At 46.0% G+C, this 23,214-nt stretch overlaps 1 protein-coding gene across 1 annotated transcript in view; it reads left to right on the top strand.

Annotated features, from left to right (window-relative positions):
* Positions 1-23,214, top strand: part of LOC126109641 (probable cytochrome P450 304a1) — a 131,254-nt gene that overhangs the window by 24,008 nt on the left and 84,032 nt on the right. The gene's annotated exons all lie outside the window — the stretch shown is intronic.

Here is a 23,214-nt window from a genome sequence, read left to right as displayed (position 1 = left end):
CGAAGGCTTCTTTAGGAGTCTGTTTTGACCACTGGAAAATCGCTGAGGCAATAGCAGCACGGCTGGTGAATGTGCGGCCACGGAGAGTGTCTTTCATTGTTGGAAAAAGCCAAAAGTCACTAGGAGCCAGGACAGGTGAGTAGGGAGCATGAGGAATCACTTCATAGTTGTTATCACGAAGAAACTGTTGCGTAACGTTAGCTCGATGTGCGGGTGCGTTGTCTTGGTGAAACAGCACACGCGCAGCCCTTCCCGGACGTCTTTGTTGCAGTGCAGGAAGGAATTTGTTCTTCAAAACATTTTCGTAGGATGCACCTGTTACCGTAGTGCCCTTTGGAACGCAATGGGTAAGGATTACGCCCTCGCTGTCCCAGAACATGGACACCATCATTTTTTCAGCACTGGCGGTTACCCGAAATTTTTTTGGTGGCGGTGAATCTGTGTGCTTCCATTGAGCTGACTGGCGCTTTGTTTCTGGATTGAAAAATGGCATCCACGTCTCATCCATTGTCACAACCGACGAAAAGAAAGTCCCATTCGTGCTGTCGTTGCGCGTCAACATTGCTCGGCAACATGCCACATGGGCAGCCGTGTGGTCGTCCGTCAGCATTCGTGGCACCCACCTGGATGACACTTTTCGCATTTTCAGGTCGTCATGCAGGATTGTGTGCACAGAACCCACAGAAATGCCGACTCTGGAGGCGATCTGTTCAACAGTCATTCGGCGATCCCCCAAAACAATTCTCTCCACTTTCTCGATCATGTCGTCAGACCGGCTTGTGCGAGCCCGAGGTTGTTTCGGTTTGTTGTCACACGATGTTCTGCCTTCATTAAACTGTCGCACCCACGAATGCACTTTCGACACATCCATAACTCCATCACCACATGTCTCCTTCAACTGTCGATGAATTCCAATTGGTTTCACACCACGCAAATTCAGAAAACGAATGACTGCACGCTGTTCAAGTAAGGAAAACGTCGCCATTTTAAGTATTTAAAACAGTTCTCATTCTCACCGCTGGCGGTAAAATTCCATCTGCCGTACGGTGCTGCCATCTGTGGGACGTATTGACAATGAACGTGGCCTCATTTTAAAACAATGCGCATGTTTCTATCTCCTTCCAGTCCGGAGAAAAAAATCGGAGGCCTTAGAACTTGAATGCACCTCGTAGAGTCTTGTACCTTAGGAATCATGGGAGTGGAGTTTCTTTGGTGGCCGGTATCGTCTTTTTACAACGCAAATGCACATGTGCATTAACGGAGTTCCTTATTTACGTGAACAGTAAGATGGATTGTCACCATTGTTGTTCAATATAGCACTGGACGAAGTGATCAGGCAGTGGAGAGCAATAAACGAGGAAATGGGAATACCAAAGACCCATGTGGAGGACAAAAAGGACAATAGAGCTCAAGTGGACTGCCTAGCCTTTGGAGATGACATAGCAATAGTGAGATGGAAGAAGACGCAAAGACACAACTCGACAACTTAAGTAAGGTAGCCAGAAAGGTGGGACTGAGGATCGCCTATAACAAGACAAAGACATTAAATACCACTGCAGACTGGGAAACACCGGAAGACACTGTGCAAATGGTGGACAAATTTAAATACCTGGGAGAATTTATAACAGGAAGGAACAGGAGCAAGGAGGGAATAACGGAGAGGATAAAGAAGATGATGTCAGCCTTCTGCATGACGAGAGAGATATACAATAAAAAGAATATATCCATAGAGGCAACGGTGAGGAATGCAGTATTATATGTAGCTGAGATGGTGACACTAGGGAGAAATGAGGCAGAACAACTAGAGAAAGAAGAGAGAAAAATACTGAGAAAAATACTAGGTCCCAAAAGAGGTGGAGAGAGGTGGATACGCCAAGATCTAGGGAAGAATTGTACCGGAACATGAGAACAATATCCAGGGAAATCAGACTCAAAAGGGCAAGGTTTGCTGGACGTGTAGTTAGGACGAGTATGGACAGAATGACGAAGAAAGTGTGGGAAATAACAGGGAGGACAAGGGAAAAGACAGGAACCAAGTGGGTTGTTGAACTTCGGAAGGACTGGTTGGAATTGGGGATCAAAGTCGAAGGAAAGGAAAATTGGAGGAACAAATATACACCGATCAATATGCCGGAGATCAATGACAGAGAGGAATACAGGAAAAGATTAGAGTGTCACCAGTGGAGCCAACAGGAGAAACGGAAACTGAAGATCTCGGGAGAAGAGTGCGAGAGAAGAAGAGAAAGAATGAAGAGGTTCTGGGAGAAGAAGAGGAGAATGCAGTCCACGAAGGGGCTACCCGTGGTCCTACAGAGGCCATAATGCAAGAAGAAGAAGAAGAAAAAGAAGATGAACAGGAATCTACTTATCTTCAATACAGCCCATGTGTTGTGGTACCAGCTCTTCCATAATAGTCCTGTTACAGATAATATCGGTAATCTTGCTATAATCTGACACTACACATTGTCATAGCCTAAGCCCACTCTGCGAATGAATGGCAGACACCAGCTAGAATGAGTCAGTGAGAGTGACTGGGAGACTCACAATGAGCTAGTGACTGGGGGACTGAGCTACTCCTGAGGCCCTCTAGTCAGTGATGGCGATCTAAATACTTGCTGTCGAGTGGGCGTTGGCGGCATGTTGCTTGCAAGTCTGTCTTTGGCCTCTCTCCTGATAGGCGCACTCCATCCAGCGCCTACTATCGATCTTCTTGCTTCATCTTTGCCGAATGGTGTTCTGGCGGCAGCTTACACCAAAACAATTAATATATATGGCTCTCTAAACATTTTAGGCTAAGGGCCACACTGGCTTTTCCAAATAAGTCCCAAGGCCCAAGACATAGCTATAGTCTTTCTTGGAATTTGATGCTCTAGTACTGTTGGGAACTCCTTGATACAGTAGAGAAAGTTTTCGTGACTCTTACCAGTATTGCCAGTCTTTACAAATTGACACAGTGGTACTGCAGCAGTTGTTATGCAGTGACCTGCTCTTTGTTTGACCTTGATCAGTGACCTTAATTTCATGTCATATACGAGTACATTGCTACAAATACACTAATAAGCCAAAACATTGTGACTACTGCCAACGCGACGTTGGATGCCACCTTTTGGAGTTGGCGACATGTGACACGGTAGCAAAAGTATGTAAGCGGAGCGGATATAGACGGGGGATCACCCTAGCGAAGGCGTGTGATGCGGATGGTGAAATCCACTGAGATAAGCGACATTGATAAATGGCAGGTTATTATTCCGCAGAGCATGTGAACGAGTGTCTCGAAAACGGCGAAGCTGGTCGAATGTTCACGTGCTACTGTCGTGAGCGTCTACAGAAAGAGGTAGAAGGACAGTGAAACTACAATTAGGCGCCAAATGGCTGGAAGTCCACGACTCTTCACAGAACGTGGCGTTCGGAATCTTGTCTGCTCTGTAAAGTGTGATAGATGGTGATCTGTGGCATATCTGCCAAAAGAGCACAATGCTAGTGCGCGCACATTTGTTTCGGAGCACACCGTTCATGGTACACTGTCAAATATGGAGCTCCACAGCAGACCACCCCAATGTGTTCACATGTTGACCCAACGACATCATCAATTACTACTGCAATAGGCACGAGACCATCGGGATTCGACCGTCGACCAATGGAAACGTGTCGGCTCTTCGAGTAAATCACATTTTTGCGACAGTAGGTCCATGGTCGTCTCCACAAACGCCGTCATCGAGGTGAACGGGGCTCGAAACGTACAGCGTGCTACAGACGCTGGCTCGTGGGAGCAGTATTACATTATGGGAGACATTCTCTGTGTTTGCATGGTACCTGTAGTAGTAATCGAAGACACACGAACCAGATGCATCCCTTCATGCTTGATGTCTTCCCCGACGGCGATGTCATCTTTCAGCAGTACAGTCGTCCACGTTTCGGAGCCAGAACCGTGCTACAGTGGTTTGAAGAGCGTAATAGGGAACTCACGTTGATGTCTCGGTGATCAAACTCGCCTGATGTAAATCCTGGGGAACCCATCTCGCTTGTTGTCAGGCGCCACGACAGCGTACTCAAAATAGCGCTCCCTTACTTGCGCGAATTACATGACCTCCAGAAACCTACCAACAAACTGTCGGATTCTTTATACCGTTATACACAGAATCAGTGATGTATTTCGTTCTAAATACGCATAAACAAGCTATTAAGCGGGTGCTCATACTGCTTCGGCTTATCAGCGCAAATACCAGTCGTGAAGGTCGTTGTAATGCGCTTTCACAAATCCTTGCTACCTCCATACGTCATTAACAACGCAGCAAAGTGGTTAGAATGTAGTGTGAGCAGCATATGGTACCAGCACTGCAGGATATCTTCCAACCGCAACATTCCACTCGGCGGGAATAGTGGTAACCTCTTCGTCTCTACGGTCACTGCTTGTATGGCAGAAGAAAATTTGGACAAAGTATAGTTCATCGTACCAACTAAGTTCATTGTTCAATTATGCGCTAATTTTCGTTTCAGGACTAGACAGTGATTTAGATTCGAGGGTTGGAACTTCAATAGTGGCAACTATTTATTTACAAAATGGTTCAAATGGCTCTGAGCACTATGGGACTTAACATCTGTGGTCATCGGTCCCCTATAACTTAGAACTACTTAAACCTAACTATCCTAAGGACACCACACACATCCATGCCCGAGGCAGGATTCGAACCTGCGACCGTAGCAGTAGCGCGGTTCCGGACTGAGCGCCTAGAACCGCGAGACCATATTTATTTACAGCTCGTACAAAATAATACTTGTTTCAAAGTTTTACTGACCTTCAAAGCAATCACCAGCATTGTGAATAACCCGTTGCCAGTGATGTGGAAGTCGTAGGAGACTCTCAGCTGTGCCAGTTGTGTTGACAGTTCGAGCGGCGCGGTCTGTTGCCCGACGAATTTGTAGCAGTTCTGAAGCGAATGCCGTGAAGTGTTTCCTACAGTTTAGAAATCGAGTTGAACTCACGAGGGCGTAAGTCAGGGGAGTGCAGTGGGTGGTATAGCACTTAGCGGCCCCATCAGTCAAACAAATCTACTAACAGCTTGCACTGTACGTGCTAGAGCATTGTCCTGCAAAATGATGGTCAGCTCCTGCAGAAAGTGTCATCACTTCTGTCTCTGTGCTGTTCATTTTTGGAACAGAACCTACGACCAGCTTTGTTCTTCTCGTTGTGTGAATCACTTGTTATGCGAGGTGCTCGATAACCAAGGTTCATCTGTAATTTAAAAAAAAATTACAGTGGGCCGGATACCATGCGTGTCTGATCCGTTACCACGGGACGGACTGATGGCTTTCACGGGCCATAGTTTGGAGACCCCTGATAAGTATTATACCGGATGGTTATAATTAAACTTTCCCTATTTAACATGTTATAACGTGGAAACTAATTACCGTACGAGGATCAAACTTGGTAGCAACGACATGGAGAAGAAAACTAATGGAGAATCAATTTAATTGAAATATTTTTAACGGTACATTGCATACCGGTACCATTACTGCTATAAAATGGGCTCAATATTGCGCCCAGCAGTGTCCAAAAGAGTTTGAAAGCGCAGGATTGCATTCTGCACAGCCGAACGAAGCATGTCCGTAAGTATGCTGGCTACCTCTCTTAATATGCTGTGCTTCAGATCAGCTCATGTGTGAATGTTCCCCTGGTAAACCCAGCCCTTCATGTAGCCCCACAACCAGAAATCGCAGGGATTGAGCTCAGGTGATCGTGCCGGCCAAGCATTTGGAAATGACCGGCTGATAACTCGATCGTCTCCAAACGTGTTTTGGAGAAGCACGTGAACTTCACGAGCGATGTGTGGTGGGGCTCCATCTTGCACAAAAACTTTCATTGCGTCTCTCTCCTGTAGGGCGGGTATGACATGCTGGCGAAGCATATCGTAGTAATAATGCACGTCTTTGTTCCTCGAGCGCCAATCTGTTCAATAAAGAATGGGCCAGCGATGAACGTAGCCGTGAAGCCACACCATATGGTGACACATTCACCATACAGAGGAACTTCATGCACAGTGACTGGAGGTGAAGATCCCCACACTCGGCAATTATGTGTATTCACCTTACCAGTCAGAGAAAAACGAGCTTCGTCTGTCCATAGGATGGTCCATAGTTTGGAGACCCCCGATAAGTATTATACCGGATGGTTATAATTAAAATTTCCCTGTTTAACACGTTATAACGTGGAAACTAATTACCGTACGAGGATCAAACTTGGTAGCAACGACATGGGGAAGAAAACTAATGGAGAATCAATTTAATTGAAATATTTTTAATGTGCTGCTACGGTACATCATACCATTGCATACCGGTACCATTACTGCTACAAAATGGGCTCAATATTGCGCCCAGCAGTGTCCAAAAGAGTTTGAAAGCGCAGGATTGCATTCTGCACAGACGAACGAAGCATGTCCGTAAGTATGCTGGCTACCTCTCTTAATATGCTGCGCTTCAGATCAGCTCATGTGTGAATGTTCCCCTGGTAAACCCAGCCCTTCAAGTAGCCCCACAACCAGAAACCGCAGGGATTGAGCTCAGGTGATCGTGCCGGCCAAGCATTTGGAAATGACCGGCTGATAACCCGATCGTCTCCAAACGTGTTCTGGAGAAGCACGTGAACTTCACGAGCGATGTGTGGTGGGGCCCCAAAATGGTTCAAATGGCTCTGAGCACTATGGGACTTCACATCTGAGGTCATCAGTCCCCTAGAACTTAGAACTAGTTAAACCTGACTAACCTAAGGACGTCAAACACATCCATGCCCGAGGCAGGATTCGAACCTGCGACCGTAGCGGTCACGCGGTTCCAAACTGAAGCGCTTAGAACCACACGGCCACACCGGCCGGCCTGTGGGGCCCCATCTTGCACAAAAACTTTCATTGCGACTCTCTCCTGTAGGGCGGGTATGACATGCTGGCGAAGCATATCGTAGTAACAATGCACGTCTTTGTTCCTCGAGCGCCACTCTGTTCAATAAAGAATGGGCCAACGATGAACGTAGCCGTGAAGCCACACCATATGGTGACACATTCACCATACAGAGGAACTTCATGCACAGTGACTGGAGGTGAAGAGCCCCACACTCAGCAATTATGTGTATTCACCTCACCAGTCAGAGAAAAACGAGCTTCGTCTGTCCGTAGGATGGTCCAGGGCCAGCTCTCGTCAATCCTCGCGAGAAAGTGAAGAGCGAAGTCAACACGCCGTTGTGTGTCCTGTGGTGCAAACTGCAGTACGGTATGGTTCTTGTACAAATACAGTTTGAGAATGGTTCGGAGGACCTTCCGTACAGTGGACTACGGGATGTTCAACTGTCGTGACACAGCACGCGCACTTCATGACGGTCGGGAATTGCGCGCAGCGTTGTCTGCCACAGCAACTGAGATTTCGTCAACCACCTGTGGTGCAACCGGTCGCCGGTCTCTTCCCGGAGTGACGCCCGGTTCTCCAATTGATTCAAACTTCTTCATCACGCTACACACAGCAGGTGGAAAAGAGAACCCTTCTGTAATCCTTTCAGCAGGCGACAGTCTCGAAGTGCAGCTGAAGCTTTACTTTTGGTTTGATAACAGAGCTTCATCAGTTGTGCCCTGCTCTTTCTGTCCAAGCTCATGCTGATGTGTCAACAAGTGCGCTGTGACTGGTCAGGTTCTAACAACACCACCACCTGCAAAGTAGGTTAGAAATCAGATTAATAATGTTTCTCACGCAGCGTATGTTCGCTTTATCGGGCAATAACAGAGTTATTGACTGTGGATGGTATCGACAGAATGGAAATAATGAAGTCACTGTAAAAAAAGTCATTAATTTGGGCACTTATCTTCAACGGATTCCCACGTAGATTTCGTCGAAGTTGTTATGGCTCATCTTCTTCATTCTGGGGTGATTCCTCTTTGACTGCTAGAAGGTCCAGATCTGTATTTTAGCAATATTTGAAGACCTAACAAATACATTTTTCAGGAAATTCTTAATGACCAAACAATCCCATATCAGAACAATGGTATGGTAGAAATAATTTTTTAACTTGGTGTTCACAATCCACATTTTTATTAAACTTCTTGTAAATTCACATATACTTCTTCTTAATTGTCACATCATCAAGAAAACAGTTTTGTATCAATCTTCATATATTTTATTTCCACTTTAACCAAACACAAGACTTGACTGTTCTTTTACAATGCGAAATAACAACTTAACTTCTGCAAAGTGAAACAAAGACTGCTCTGTGCGCATTCGCGCCGAAACGGTTACAAGTAAGTCAAAGACTATGACAATCTCACAGAAATGAATACACACAAGTACCATATCACTGTAATATATCGATACATCGGAGTACCTATACATTAATAAAACCAAATGTGAATATTGTCACAAAAATATGTCTGTTACTTCGCAGAAAAGTAGTACGACCTTACTCGTATCGAGAACTTGGTTTGGCGTGCCGTAATGGTCACGTAAATAAAGAACCGTTACAAGGTGTATTAGACTATGAATGATGATGACGACTGATCACGGCACCTGGTGGCCATAGCTGGAACTGGACGGTGACGCTGTGACACATGGAAATCATGCACCCCATATTCTGGACATTATTGCTAATACGCTAGTTACTTTACGTTTATAACGTGTTAAATAGGGAAATAGGGAATTACCTTTACATTCCGTTCCGTTATGGGCAACGTGTTGAAGTCTGTCTGCAAGGAAATCTTGAATCCAGTAGCAAATCTGGACCGATACTCGATAAGCTTGTATTTTTGTCACTAAACGGCAGTGCTGGACTGTGTCAAATGCCTTCCTGAAAGCCGGCCGGGATGGCCGGGCGGTTCTAGGCGCTACAGTCTGGAACCGCGCGACCGCTACGGTCGCAGGTTCGAATCCTGCCTCGGGCATGGATGTGTGTTATTTCCTTAGGTTAGTTAGGTTTAAGTAGTTCTAAATGTAGGGGACTGATGACCTCAGAAGTTGAGTCCCATAGTGCTCAGAGCCATTTGAACCTTCCTGAAATGTCAGGGAACATTGTCAAAAGTGCTATAGATCTGATGGAGGAACAGGGCGAGCTGAGTTTCGTCATATTTGTGTTTGCAGAATCCATGGTGATTATTGTAGAGATTTTCGTTCTCCAAAAACGTCATAATTCTCTAGCGTAAATCCTGTTCCTCAATTTTATAACAGACTGACGTTAACAATGTAGGCCTAAAATTACGTGCACCCGTCCTACGACCCTTATTGAAAACGGGAATGGCCTGCGCTTTACTCCAGTCGCTACGTACATTTCGCCGCTCCGGCGATCTGCGATAAACTGCTGGTAGAAGGGGAGCAAGTTCTTTCGCTTAATCTTTCTACAGTGTGACAGGAATGTAATCCGGTTCTAATGCCTTTCCAATACTAAGCGATCTCTTGTTTCTTTTCTGTTCCGCGATCGGCTTTCTGAATTCTGCCATTTCCAAGTTTGTACGATGAGTGAAAGGAGGGAGCGTATCACGATTTTCCGCTATGAGTGCATTTTCGAAGACTGAATTAGTTATATTCCATTTTGATGCTGGTTTGGTTTCTGAGTGCTGGAAAAAGGATTTCGACTTGCTTGCTGATTTTACGTAAAAGCAAAACCTCTTATGGTTTTCAGTCAGATCGGTTGACAAAATTTTCTTTCAAATTCACTGAAGTCGTCTTTCATTGCTCACGATTACGCTGATTGTCTCTTCGTTCAGCTCATGTTTATCTGCTAGGTTCTGGCTTATCTTGAATTTGTGCTAAATCTCTCTTTGTTTACGTAGCCTATTCGTGGTTTCATTGCCGTTCAACGACTTTCCATAGATGCTCACAGCAGTAGCACGCGAATAGACTAGCTTCGCCTTTTCTGAGATACTCTTTCACTAGCGCCGAGCTACAACAGCCTGTCCTTGTCAAAGTTGCTTATACACTATTGGCCATTAAAATTGCTACACCACGAAGAGGACGTGCTACAGACGCGAAATTTAACCGACAGGAAGAAGATGCTGTCACATGCAAATGATTAGCTTTTCAGAGCATTCACACAAGGTTGGCGCCGGTGGCGACACCTACAACTTGCTGACATGAGGAAAGTTTCCAACCCATTTCTCATACACAAACAGCAGTTGACCGGCGTTGCCTGGTGAAACGTTGCTAAGATGCCTCGTGTAAGGAGGAGAAATGCGTACCATCACGTTTCGGCCTTTGATAAAGGTCGGATTGTAGCCTATCGCGATTGCGGTTTATCGTATCGCGACATTGCTGCTCGCGTTGGTCGAGATCCAATGACTGTTAGCAGAATATGGAATCCGTGAGTTCAGGAGGGTAATACGGAACGCCGTGCTGGATCCCAACGGTCTCGTATCACTAGCAGTCGAGATAACAGGCACCTCATCCGCATGGCTGTAACGGATCGTGTAGCCACGTCTCGATCCCTGAGTCAACAGATGGGGACGTTTCCAAGACAACAACCATCTGCACGAATAGTTCGACGACGTTTGCAGCAGCATGGACTATTAGCTCGGAGAACTTGACTGCGGTTACCCTTGACGCTGCATCACAGACAGGAGCGCCAGCGATGGTGTACTCAACGACGAACCTGGGTGCACGAATGGCAAAACGTCATTATTTCGGATAAATCCAGGTTCTGTTTACAGCATCATGATGGTCGCATCCGTGTTTGGCGACATCGCGGTGAACGCACATTGGAAGCGTGTATTCGTCATCGCCATACTGGCGTATCACCCGGCGTGATAGTATGGGGTGCCACTGGTTACACGTCTCGGTCACCTCTTGTTCGCATTGACGGCACTCTGAACAGTGGACGTTACATTTCAGATCTGTTACGACCCGTGGCTCCACCCTTCATTGGATCCCTGCAAAACCCTACATTTCAGCAGGAAAATTCTCAGGATCTATGTACCCAAATGGCGTGAAAATGTAATCACATGTCAGTTCTAGTATAATGTATTTGTCCAATGAATACCCGTTTATCATCTGAATTTCTTCTTGGTGTAGCAATTTTAATGGCCAGTATTGTACCATATGCGCCCTGTAGCATCCCTGGGACGATTATCCATTTTTCTCTGTTCCAGTTACACGGGATATTTAACCGTTCCTATCTCGATCTTCTAGGAATTGTGGAGGGGACTTAGCAGACAATGTATGGATCGCGAACCCATGTTCGGAAACGTATCTTCTGGCTGTGAAGTAAGCTCTATGGTGGGATCACGTTCGTATCTCCCACTTCACCGTACCCACATGCAGGAAGCATTGCGCTCTGACTTGTGTGCTATGCAGGAGCTGACCCACGTGCTGATTCTACTGTTGGCACCACGGTGACAATGCGAATTTTTACAAATCGGTTACTTCGAGGACAGCTCCAATCCACACGGCGTGTAACGTGCATTCCAGTGACCGAAAACCACCGCAATTTGCGACTGCAGCGGTGTCAAGCGAGATGTCATTGGGAGGGCAGGATGTACGTCTGTCGTGGTTTCTGATGAAATCTGGTTCTGCCTCGGTACAAGTGGTGGTCGTGTGTTGGTTCGGAGGAGGTCAGTTGGCCTCCAACCAATCTGCCGGCGTGCTAAACACACTGGAGTTATCGTCAGGGGTGCGATCTAGACTGAGAACAGGAGCACTCCCATGATTGTCCCACGCACCCCAACTGCAAGTTCGTACGTCGATCAGGTGATTCGACCTGTTTTGCTACCATTCACTAACAGCATTCCATGGGATGTTTTCCAGCAGGATAACGTTCGGCCGTATACCTCTGTTGAAAGGCTCGTTTACGATAGAGGACTGCAGCACCATCCCCCTTTCAGTTATCGAACAAACGAAAAGATGGCTGACGTACTGTTTAGTGTAGCTGGGATTGTAAAACAGTTAAGATCCTTAGATGCCAGAAAGCTATCTAACGCTGACGGTATCCCCGTAAGATTTTATGTTGACTATGCTACAAATATAGCTCCATTCTTATCCGTCATCTATCAGAGATCATTGGAACGGCGGAAAGTTCCATCGGACTGGAGAAGGCCCAGTTCATAGCAATCTATAAAAAGGGTTGAAATTCGGATGCGCATAATTACCGGCCAATTTCACTGACATCGATTTGTTGTAGAATCATGGAACACATTTTGTGTTCAGACATAATGACCTTTCTAGACTCTGAGAAGTTCATCTGCAGAAACCAGCACGGTTTTAGTAAACAGCGGTCATGCGAGACACAGCTGGCCCTCTTTGTGCACGATATACAACAGGCTCTAGATACCGGCTCCCAGGTTGATGCCATATTTCTCGACTCTCGAAAGGCGTTCGACTCAGTTCCGCACTGTCGCTTGCTAAAAAAGTGCGCGCTTACGGTCTATCCAATGACATATGCGGTTGGATAGAAAGTTTTCTAACAGACAGAGAGCAGTATGTCGTCCTCAATGGGGTGACTTAAACAGAAACAAGCGTAACTTCAGGTGTGCCCCAGGGCAGCCTAATAGGTCCTCTGCTTTTTAAGATTTACATAAACGATCTGGTTGATGGTATTGACAGCGGCCTTAGACTGTTTTCCTGATGATGCTGTAGTCTATAGGAAAGTAGTATCACACGAAAGTTGTGAACAAATCAATGAGGATTTGCAGAAAATAAATGCGTGGTGTAATGACTGGCAGTTATCTCTCAATATTAGTAAGTGTAACCTACTGCGTATAACCAGGCGAAAATCGCCATTAATGTACGAGTACAAAATAAATTATTAGTCTTTGGAAGCGGTAACATCCGTCAAGTATGATCTCAAATGGAATGATCAGATTACAGAAGTAACGGGTAAGGCGAACTCCAGACTGCGGTTTATTGGTAGAATCCTGAAGCGATGCAGTCCTTCAACAAAGGAAATAGCTTAAAATACGTTAGTTCGTCCAGTCTTAGAGTATTGTTCGTCTCTATGGGGCCCTTACCAGTTGGGTCTGATTAGATTGAGAAGGTCCAAAGAAGAGCGGCAAGATTCGTGACTGGTACATTTAGCCATCGCGAGAGCGTTACAAATCTCATAGAAAGTTTGAAGTGCGACACTCTTGCAGATAGACGACGCTCTAAACAGAAGGGGCTGCTCACTGAATTCCAAAATCCAATCTTCACCGAGGATGTAGAGCATATATTATTACCACCAACTTTCAAATCGCGTAATGATCACCATTCAAAGATAAGGGAAATTAGAACTCGTACTGAGGCGTTCAGACAGTCGTTTTTCCCTCGCGCGATCCTCGAGTGGAACAGAGGGGTGGAAATATGACTTTGGCGCGAATAGTGCCCTCCGCCACACACCACTTGGTGATTAGCGTAGTATATAAGTAGATGTTGAAAGCTAGCGTGCTGTACAGAGTGTCGACACGTTGCCTCGTCCCGCTCGATCGCCTTTCTCCAGCCGACCACGTATGGAACATGATCGGACGACAATTCCAGCGTCATCCACAACCACCATTAACCGTCCCTTTATTGTCCGACTAAGTGCAACAAGCAAGCAACTCCATCCCACAAACCGACATCCGGCGCCTGTACAACACAGTGCATGCTTGCAATCAATCTTCTGGCGGTTACATCGCTTATTAATCTACCAGCATTTCAGATTTGCAATGTCTTATCTGGCGCCTACATTGAGATGTGATCTTGCAACGTTAATCACTTAAATACACTCCTGGAAATGGAAAAAAGAACACATTGACACCGGTGTGTCAGACCCACCATACTTGCTCCGGACACTGCGAGAGGGCTGTACAAGCAATGATCACATGCACGGCACAGCGGACACACCAGGAACCGCGGTGTTGGCCGTCGAATGGCGCTAGCTGCGCAGCATTTGTGCACCGCCGCCGTCAGAGACAGCCAGTTTGCCGTGCCATACGGAGCTGCATCGCAGTCTTTAACACTGGTAGCATGCCGCGACAGCGTGGACGTGAACCGTATGTGCAGTTGACGGACTTTGAGCGAGGGCGTATAGTGGGCATGCGGGAGGCCGGGTGGACGTACCGCCGAATTGCTCAACACGTGGGGCGTGAGGTCTCCACAGTACATCGATGTTGTCGCCAGTGGTCGGCGGAAGGTGCACGTGCCCGTCGACCTGGGACCGGACCGCAGCGACGCACGGATGCACGCCAAGACCGTAGGATCTTACGCAGTGCCGTAGGGGACCGCACCGCCACTTCCCAGCAAATTAGGGACACTGTTGCTCCTGGGGTATCGGCGAGGACCATTCGCAACCGTCTCCATGAAGCTGGGCTACGGTCCCGCACACCGTTAGGCCGTCTTCCGCTCACGCCCCAACATCGTGCAGCCCGCCTCCAGTGGTGTCGCGACAGGCGTGAATGGAGGGACGAATGGAGACGTGTCGTCTTCAGCGATGAGAGTCGCTTCTGCCTTGGTGCCAATGATGGTCGTATGCGTGTTTGGCGCCGTGCAGGTGAGCGCCACAATCAGGACTGCATACGACCGAGGCACACAGGGCCAACACCCGGCATCATGGTGTGGGGAGCGATCTCCTACACTGGCCGTACACCACTGGTGATCGTCGAGGGGACACTGAATAGTGCACGGTACATCCAAACCGTCATCGAACCCATCGTTCTACCATTCCTAGACCGGCAAGGGAACTTGCTGTTCCAACAGGACAATGCACGTCCGCATGTATCCCGTGGCACCCAACGTGCTCTAGAAGGTGTAAGTCAAATACCCTGGCCAGCAAGATCTCCGGATCTGTCCCCATTGAGCATGTTTGGGACTGGATGAAGCGTCGTCTCACGCGGTCTGCACGTCCAGCACGAACGCTGGTCCAACTGAGGCGCCAGGTGGAAATGGCATGGCAAGCCGTTCCACAGGACTACATCCAGCATCTCTACGATCGTCTCCATGGGAGAATAGCAGCCTGCATTGCTGCGAAAGGTGGATATACACTGTACTAGTGCCGACATTGTGCATGCTCTGTTGCCTGTGTCTATGTGCCTGTGGTTCTGTCAATGTGATCATGTGATGTATCTGACCCCAGGAATGTGTCAATAAAGTTTCCCCTTCCTGGGAGAATGAATTCACGGTGTTCTTATTTCAATTTCCAGGAGTGTATATTACCTTGACATAAGTATTCCCGAAATTTCATAACTGTACATTAATTGCTTTTTGGTGATGCGATTTTTTTTCCTTCAGTGTTTATACAGGGTGACAATTGTTGAACTATATGAAATAAAATCGTCATAACTTCTGAACCGTTTGCGTTAGGACGTTCAAATTGCGCGATTGGCCGCGGGGCATTATGAGAATTAGTAAGTAATTTATGATTTGGTTTAGCGACGAAGCCCACTTACATTTGGATGAACTGGCACATTTGGGGGACTGAGAATCCGCATTTCGCGATCGAGAAGGTTCTTCACCCTCAACGGGTGACTGTGCGATGTGCAGTGTCCAGTCACGGAATAATTGGTGCGATACTCTTTGATGGCACGGTGACTACCGAACGGTAGCAGGAGAGTGTTTGATGTCCTGCAGGAGCATTTTGGGGACCACATTCTGGCTCTGGGGTGTCCAGAGGCCACTGACATGGGCCTCGGTTGGCCGCCATATTCTCCGGATCTGAACACGAGCGACTCCTTTTTGTGTGGGCTATATTACAGACAAGGTGTAAAGCAAAACCGCCGAAACCATTGCTGAGCTGAAAACAGCCATTCAGGAGGTCAACGGCATCGGTGTTCCGACACTTCAGCGGGTCGTGCAGAATTTCGCTATTCGTCTGCGCCGCATCAATGATGACAGGCATATCGAACATGTCAAACTAAATCCGAATATCTGTAGTGAAGTTTACATGTTGAGTGAATAAACTGTGTGCACGCCGTAGTGTGTGATTTTTTAATTTTTTCCGGTGTTTCCGTAGACATTGGCAAATACGTTTATGCAAAATATATACATATATATATTGAACCATATGAAAAAAATTAAAAAATTCCACAGCAACAATACAGGATGATTCAAAAAGAATACCACAACTTTAAAAATGTGTATTTAATGAAAGAAACATAATATAACCTTCTGTTATACATCATTACAAAGAGTATTTAAAAAGGTTTTTTTTCACTCCAAAACAAGTTCAGAGATGTTCAATATGGCCCCCTCCAGACACTCGAGCAATATCAACCCGATACTCCAACTCGTTCCACACTCTCTGTAGCAAATCAGGCGTAACAGTTTGGATAGCTGCTGTTATTTCTCGTTTCAAATCATCAATGGTGGCTGGGAGAGGTGGCCGAAACACCATATCCTTAACATACCCCCATAAGAAAAAATCGCAGGGGGTAAGATCAGGGCTTCTTGGAGGCCAGTGATGAAGTGCTCTGTCACGGGCTGCCTGGCGGCCGATCCATCGCCTCGGGTAGTTGACGTTCAGGTAGTTACGGACAAATAAGTGCCAATGTGGTGGCGCTCCATCCTGCTGAAATATGAATTGTTGTGCTTCTTGTTCGAGCTGAGGGAACAGCCAATTCTCTAACATCTCCAGATACTGTAGTCCAGTTACAGTAGCACCTTCGAAGAAAAAGGGACCAAAAACTTTATTGGCTGAAATGTTTATACCAAATGTTTACACCAACGTTTAATACACCACCTATCAGGAGGTTAAACACCATACTTCGTTCGAAATGCACGCTGAAAAACTGTTGTTGATTCACTTCTGCCGTACTCAATAACACAAAAAGCTTTCTGTTGAGCGGTCGCCATCTTAGCATCAACAGACGCTGACGCCTAGTCAACAGCGCCTCAAGCGAACAAATGTACAACTAAATGAAACTTTATAGCTCCCTTAATTCGCCGACAGATAGTGCTTAGCTCTGCCTTTTGTCGTTGCAGAGTTTTAAATTCCTAAAGTTGTGGTATTCTTTTTGAATCACCCTGTATATACAGGGTGGTCCATTGATCGTGACCGGGCCAAATATCTCACGAAATAGCGTCAAACGAAAAAACTACAAAGAACGGAGCTTGTCTAACTTGAAGGGGGAAACCAGATAGCGCTATGATTGGCCCGCTAGATGGCGCTACCATAGGTCAAACGGATATCAACTGTGTTTTTTTTAAATACGAACCCCCATTTTTTATTACATATTCGTGTAGTACTTAAAAAAATATGAATGTTTTAGTTGGACCACTTTTTTCGCTTTGTGATAGATGGCGCTGTAATAGTCACAGACATGCTCACAATTTTAGACGAACAGCTGGTAACAAGTAGGTTTTTTAAATTAAAATACAGAACGTAGGTACGTTTGAACATTTTATTTCGGTTTTTCGAATGCGATACATGTATTGTGAACTTATCATTTCTGAGAACGCATGCTGTTACAGAGTGATTACCTGTAAATACCACATTAATGCAATAAATGCTCAAAATGATGTCCGTCAAAATCAATGCATTTGGCAATACGTGTAACGACATTTCTCTCAACAGCGAGTAGTTAGCCTTCCGTAATGCTCGCACATGCACTGACAATGCGCTGACACATGTTGTCAGGCATTGTCGGTGGATCACGGTAGCAAATATCCTTAACTTTCCCCACAGAAAGAAATCCGGGGACGTCAGATCAGGTGAACATGCGGGCCACGGTATGGTGCTTCGACGACCAATCCATCTGTCACGAAATATGCTATTCAATACCGCTTCAACCGGACGCGAGCTATGTGCCGGACATCCATCATGTTGGAAGTACATCGCCATTCTGTCATGCAGTGAAACATCTTGTAGTAATATCGGTAGAACATTTCGTAGGAAATCAGCATACATTGCACCATTTACATTGCCATCGATAAAATGGCGGCCAATTATCCTTCCTCCGATAATGCCGCACCATACACCAACCCGCCAAGGTCACTGATGTTCCACTTGTCGCAGCCGTCGTGGATTTTCCGTTGCCCAATAGTGCATATTATGCCGGTTTACGTTACCGCTGTTGGTGAATGGCGCTTCGTCGCTAAATAGAATGAGTCCAAAAAATCTGTCATCGTCCCGTAATTTCTCTCGTGCCCAGTGGCAGAACTGTACACGACGTTCAGAGTCGTCGTCATGCAATTCCTGGTGCATAGAAATATGGTACGGGTGCAATCGATGTTGATGTAGCATTCTCAACGCCGACGTTTTTGAGATTCCCGATTCTCGCGCAAGTTGTCTGCTACTGATGTGCGGATTAGCTGCGACAGCAGCTAAAACACCTACTTGGGCATCATCATTTGTTGAAGGTCGTGGTTGACGTTTCACTTGCGCCTGAACACTTCCTGTTTCCTTAAATAACGTAACTTTCCGGCGAACGGTCCGGACACTTGGATGATGTCGTCCAGGATACCGAGCCGCATACATAGGACACGCCCGTTGGGCATTTTGATCACAATAGCCATACATCAACACGATATCGACCTTTTCCGCAATTGGTAAACGGTCCATTTTAACACGGGTAATGTATCACGAAGCAAATACCGTCCGCACTGGCGGAATGTTACGTGATACCACGTACCTATATGTTTGTGACTATTACAATGCCATCTATCACAAAGCGAATAAAGTCGTCCAACTAAAACATTCATACTTCTTCACATACTACACGAATATGTAATAAAAATGGGGGTTACTATTTAAAAAAAACGCAGTTGATATCCGTTTGACGCCGGCTGGAGTGGCCGAGCCGTTCTAGGCGCTACAGTCTGGAACCGCGCGAACTACGGTGGTCGCAGGTTCGAATCCTGCCTCGGGCATGGATGTGTGTGATGTCCTTAGGTTAGTTAGGTTTAAGTAGTTCTAAGTTCTAGGGAGCTGATGACCTCAGAAGTTAAGTCCCATAGTGCTCAGAGCCTTTTGAACCATTTTTTTATCCGTTTGACCTATGTCAGCGACATCTAGCGGGCCAACCATAGCGCCATATGGTTTCCCCCTTCAAGCTAGACGAGTTTCGTTCTTTGTATTTTTTTCGTTTGGTGCTTATTTCGTGAGATATTTGGCCCGGTCACTATCAATGGACCACCCTGTATGTATACAGGGTGTTACAAAAAGGTACGGCCAAACTTTCAGGAAACATTCCTCACACACAAAGAAAGAAAATATGTTATGTGGACATGTGTCCGGAAACGCTTACTTTCCATATTAGAGCTAATTTTATTACTTCTCTTCAAATCACATTAATCATGGAATGGAAACACACAGCAACAGAAAGTACCAGCGTGACTTCAAACACTTTGCTACAGGAAATGTTCAAAATGTCCTCCGTTAGCGAGAATACATGCATCCACCCTCCGTCGCATGGAATCCCTGATGCGCTGATGCAGCCCTGGAGAATGACGTATTGTATCACAGCCGTCCACAATACGAGCACGAAGAGTCTCTACATTTGGTACCGGGGTTGCGTAGACAAGAGCTTTCAAATGACCCCATAAATGAAAGTCAAGAGGGTTGAGGTCAGGAGAGCGTGGAGGCCATGGAATTGGTCCGCCTCTACCAATCCATCGGTCACCGAATCTGTTGTTGAGAAGCGTACCAACACTTCGACTGAAATGTGCAGGAGATCAATCGTGCATGAAGCACATGTTGTGTCGTACTTGTAAAGGCACATGTTCTAGCAGCACAGGTAGAGTATCCCGTATGAAATCATGATAACGTGCGCCATTGAGCGTAGGTGGAAAAACATGGGGCCCAATCAAGACATCACCAACAATGCCTGCCCAAACGTTCAGTCGCATGTCAACACAAGCACCGAAGTCAACATTACCTTTCCTCAATTGGGCCAACTGGCGATGAATCGAGGAAGTACAGTACATACTGACGAAACTAAAATGAGCTCTAACATGGAAAGTAAGCGTTTCCGGACACATGTCCACATAACATCTTTTCTTTATTTGTGTGTGAGGAATGTTTCATGAACGTTTGGCCGTACCTTTTTGTAACACCATATATATATATATATGTTGTTGTTGTTGTGGTCTTCAGTCCTGAGACTGGTTTGATGCAGCTCTCCATGCTACTCCATCCTGTGCAAGCTTCTTCATCTCCCAGTACCTACTGCAACCTACATCCTTCTGAATCTGCTTAGTGTATTGATCTCTTGGTCTCCCTCTACGATTTTTACCCTCCACGCTGCCCTCCAATGCTAAATTTGTGATCCCTCGATGCCTCAGAACATGTCCTACCAAACGATCCCTTCTTCTAGTCAAGTTGTGCCACAAACTTCTCTTCTCCCCAATCCTATTCAATACCTCCTCATTAGTTACGTGATCTACCCACCTTATCTTCAGCATTCTTCTGTAGCACCACATTTCGAAAGCTTCTATTCTCTTCTTGTCCAAACTAGTTATCGTCCATGTCTCACTTCCATACATGGCTACACTCCATACAAATACTTTCAGAAACGACTTCCTGACACCTAAATCTATATTCGATGTTAACAAATTTCTCTTCTTGAGAAACGCTTTCCTTGCCATTGCCAGTCTACATTTTATATCCTCTCTACTTCGACCATCATCGGTTATTTTACTCCCTAAATAGCAAAACTCCTTTACTACTTTAAGTGTCTCATTTCCTAATCTAATTCCCTCAGCATCACCCGACTTAATTTGACTACACTCCATTATCCTCGTTTTGCTTTTGTTGATGTTCATCTTATATCCTCCTTTCAAGACACTGTCCATTCCGTTCAACTGCTCTTCCAAGTCCTTTGCTGTCTCTGACAGAATTACAATGTCATCGGCGAACCTCAAAGTTTTTACTTCTTCTCCATGAATTTTAATACCTACTCCGAATTTTTCTTTTGTTACCTTTACTGCTTGCTCAATATACAGATTGAATAACATCGGGGAGAGGCTACAACCCTGTCTTACTCCCTTCCCAACCACTGCTTCCCTTTCATGTCCCTCGACTCTTATAACTGCCATCTGGTTTCTGTACAAATTGTAAATAGCCTTTCGCTCCCTGTATTTTACCCCTGCCACCTTCAGAATTTGAAAGAGAGTATTCCAGTCAACATTGTCAAAAGCTTTCTCTAAGTCTACAAATGCTAGAAACGTAGGTTTGCCTTTTCTTAATCTTTCTTCCAAGATAAGTCGTAAGGTCAGTATTGCCTCACGTGTTCCAACATTTTCCCCGAGGTCGGCTTCTACCAGTTTTTCCATTCGTCTGTAAAGAATTCGCGTTAGTATTTTGCAGCTGTGACTTATTAAACTGACAGTTCGGTAATTTTCACATCTGTCAACACCTGCTTTCTTTGGGATTGGAATTATTATATTCTTCTTAAAGTCTGAGGGTATTTCGCCTGTCTCATACATCGTGCTCACCAGATGGTACAGTTTTGTCATGACTAGCTCTCCTGAAGCCATCAGTAGTTCTAATGGAATGTTGTCTACTCCCGGGGCCTTTTTTTGACTCAGGTCTTTCAGTGCCCTGTCAAACTCTTCACGCAGTATCTTATCTCCCATTTCAACTTCATCTACATCCTCTTCCATTTCCATAATATTGTCCTCAAGTACATCGCCCTTGTATAAACCCTCTATATACTCCTTCCACCTTTCTGCTTTCCCTTCTTTGCTTAGAACTGGGTTGCCATCTGAGCTCTTGATATTCATACAAGTGGTTCTCTTCTCTCCAAAGGTCTCTTTAATTTTCCTGTAGGCAGTATCTATCTTACCCCTAGTGAGACAAGCCTCTACATCCTTACATTTGTCCTCTAGCCATCCCTGCTTAGCCATTTTGCACTTTCTGTCGATTTCATTTTTGAGACGTTTGTATTCCTTTTTGCCTGCTTCATTTACTGCATTTTTATATTTTCTCCTTTCATCAATTAAATTCAATATTTCTTCTGTTACCCAAGGATTTCTATTAGCCCGCGTCTTTTTACCTACTTGATCGTCTGCTGCCTTCACCACTTCATCCCTCAGAGCTACCCATTCTTCTTCTACTGTATTTTTTTCCCCCATTCCTGTCAATTGTTCCCTAATGCTCTCCCTGAAACACTCTACAACCTCTGGTTCTTTCAGTTTATCCAGATCCCATCTCCTTAAATTCCCACCTTTTTGCAGTTTCTTCAGTTTCAGTCTGCAGTTCATAACCAATAGATTGTGGTCTGCCCCAGGAAATGTCTTACAATTTAAAACCTGGTTCCTAAATCTCTGTCTTACCATTATATAATCTATCTGAAACCTGTCAGTATCTCCAGGCAACTTCCATATATATATATATATATATATATATATATATATATATATATATATATATATATATATATACTCCTGGAAATTGAAATAAGAACACCGTGAATTCATTGTCCCAGGAAGGGGAAACTTTATTGACACATTCCTGGGGTCAGATACATCACATGATCACACTGAAAGAACCACAGGCACATAGACACAGGCAACAGAGCATGCACAATGTCGGCACTAGTACAGTGTATATCCACCTTTCGCAGCAATGCAGGCTGCTATTCTCCCATGGAGACGATCGTAGAGATGCTGGATGTAGTCCTGTGGAACGGCTTGCCATGCCATTTCCACCTGGCGCCTCAGTTGGACCAGCGTTCGTGCTGGACGTGCAGACCGCGTGAGACGACGCTTCATCCAGTCCCAAACATGCTCAATGGGGGACAGATCCGGAGATCTTGCTGGCCAGGGTAGTTGACTTACACCTTCTAGAGCACGTTGGGTGGCACGGGATACATGCGGACGTGCATTGTCCTGTTGGAACAGCAAGTTCCCTTGCCGGTCTAGGAATGGTAGAACGATGGGTTCGATGACGGTTTGGATGTACCGTGCACTATTCAGTGTCCCCTCGACGATCACCAGTGGTGTACGGCCAGTGTAGGAGATCGCTCCCCACACCATGATGCCGGGTGTTGGCCCTGTGTGCCTCGGTCGTATGCAGTCCTGATTGTGGCGCTCACCTGCACTTCGCCAAACACGCATACGACCATCATTGGCACCAAAGCAGAAGCGACTCTCATCGCTGAAGACGACACGTCTCCATTCGTCCCTCCATTCACGCCTGTCGCGACACCACTGGAGGCGGGCTGCACGATGTTGGGGCGTGAGCGGAAGACGGCCTAACGGTGTGCGGGACCGTAGCCCAGCTTCGTGGAGACGGTTGCGAATGGTCCTCGCCGATACCCCAGGAGCAACAGTGTCCCTAATTTGCTGGGAAGTGGCGGTGCGGTCCCC

The sequence above is a fragment of the Schistocerca cancellata genome, chromosome 12 (genome assembly GCF_023864275.1).
Source record: "Schistocerca cancellata isolate TAMUIC-IGC-003103 chromosome 12, iqSchCanc2.1, whole genome shotgun sequence".
NCBI classification, from domain to species: Eukaryota; Metazoa; Arthropoda; class Insecta; order Orthoptera; family Acrididae; genus Schistocerca; species Schistocerca cancellata.
The sequence above is the reverse complement of the archived record's forward strand: the minus strand, read 5'-3'. Positions and strand labels throughout refer to the sequence as shown.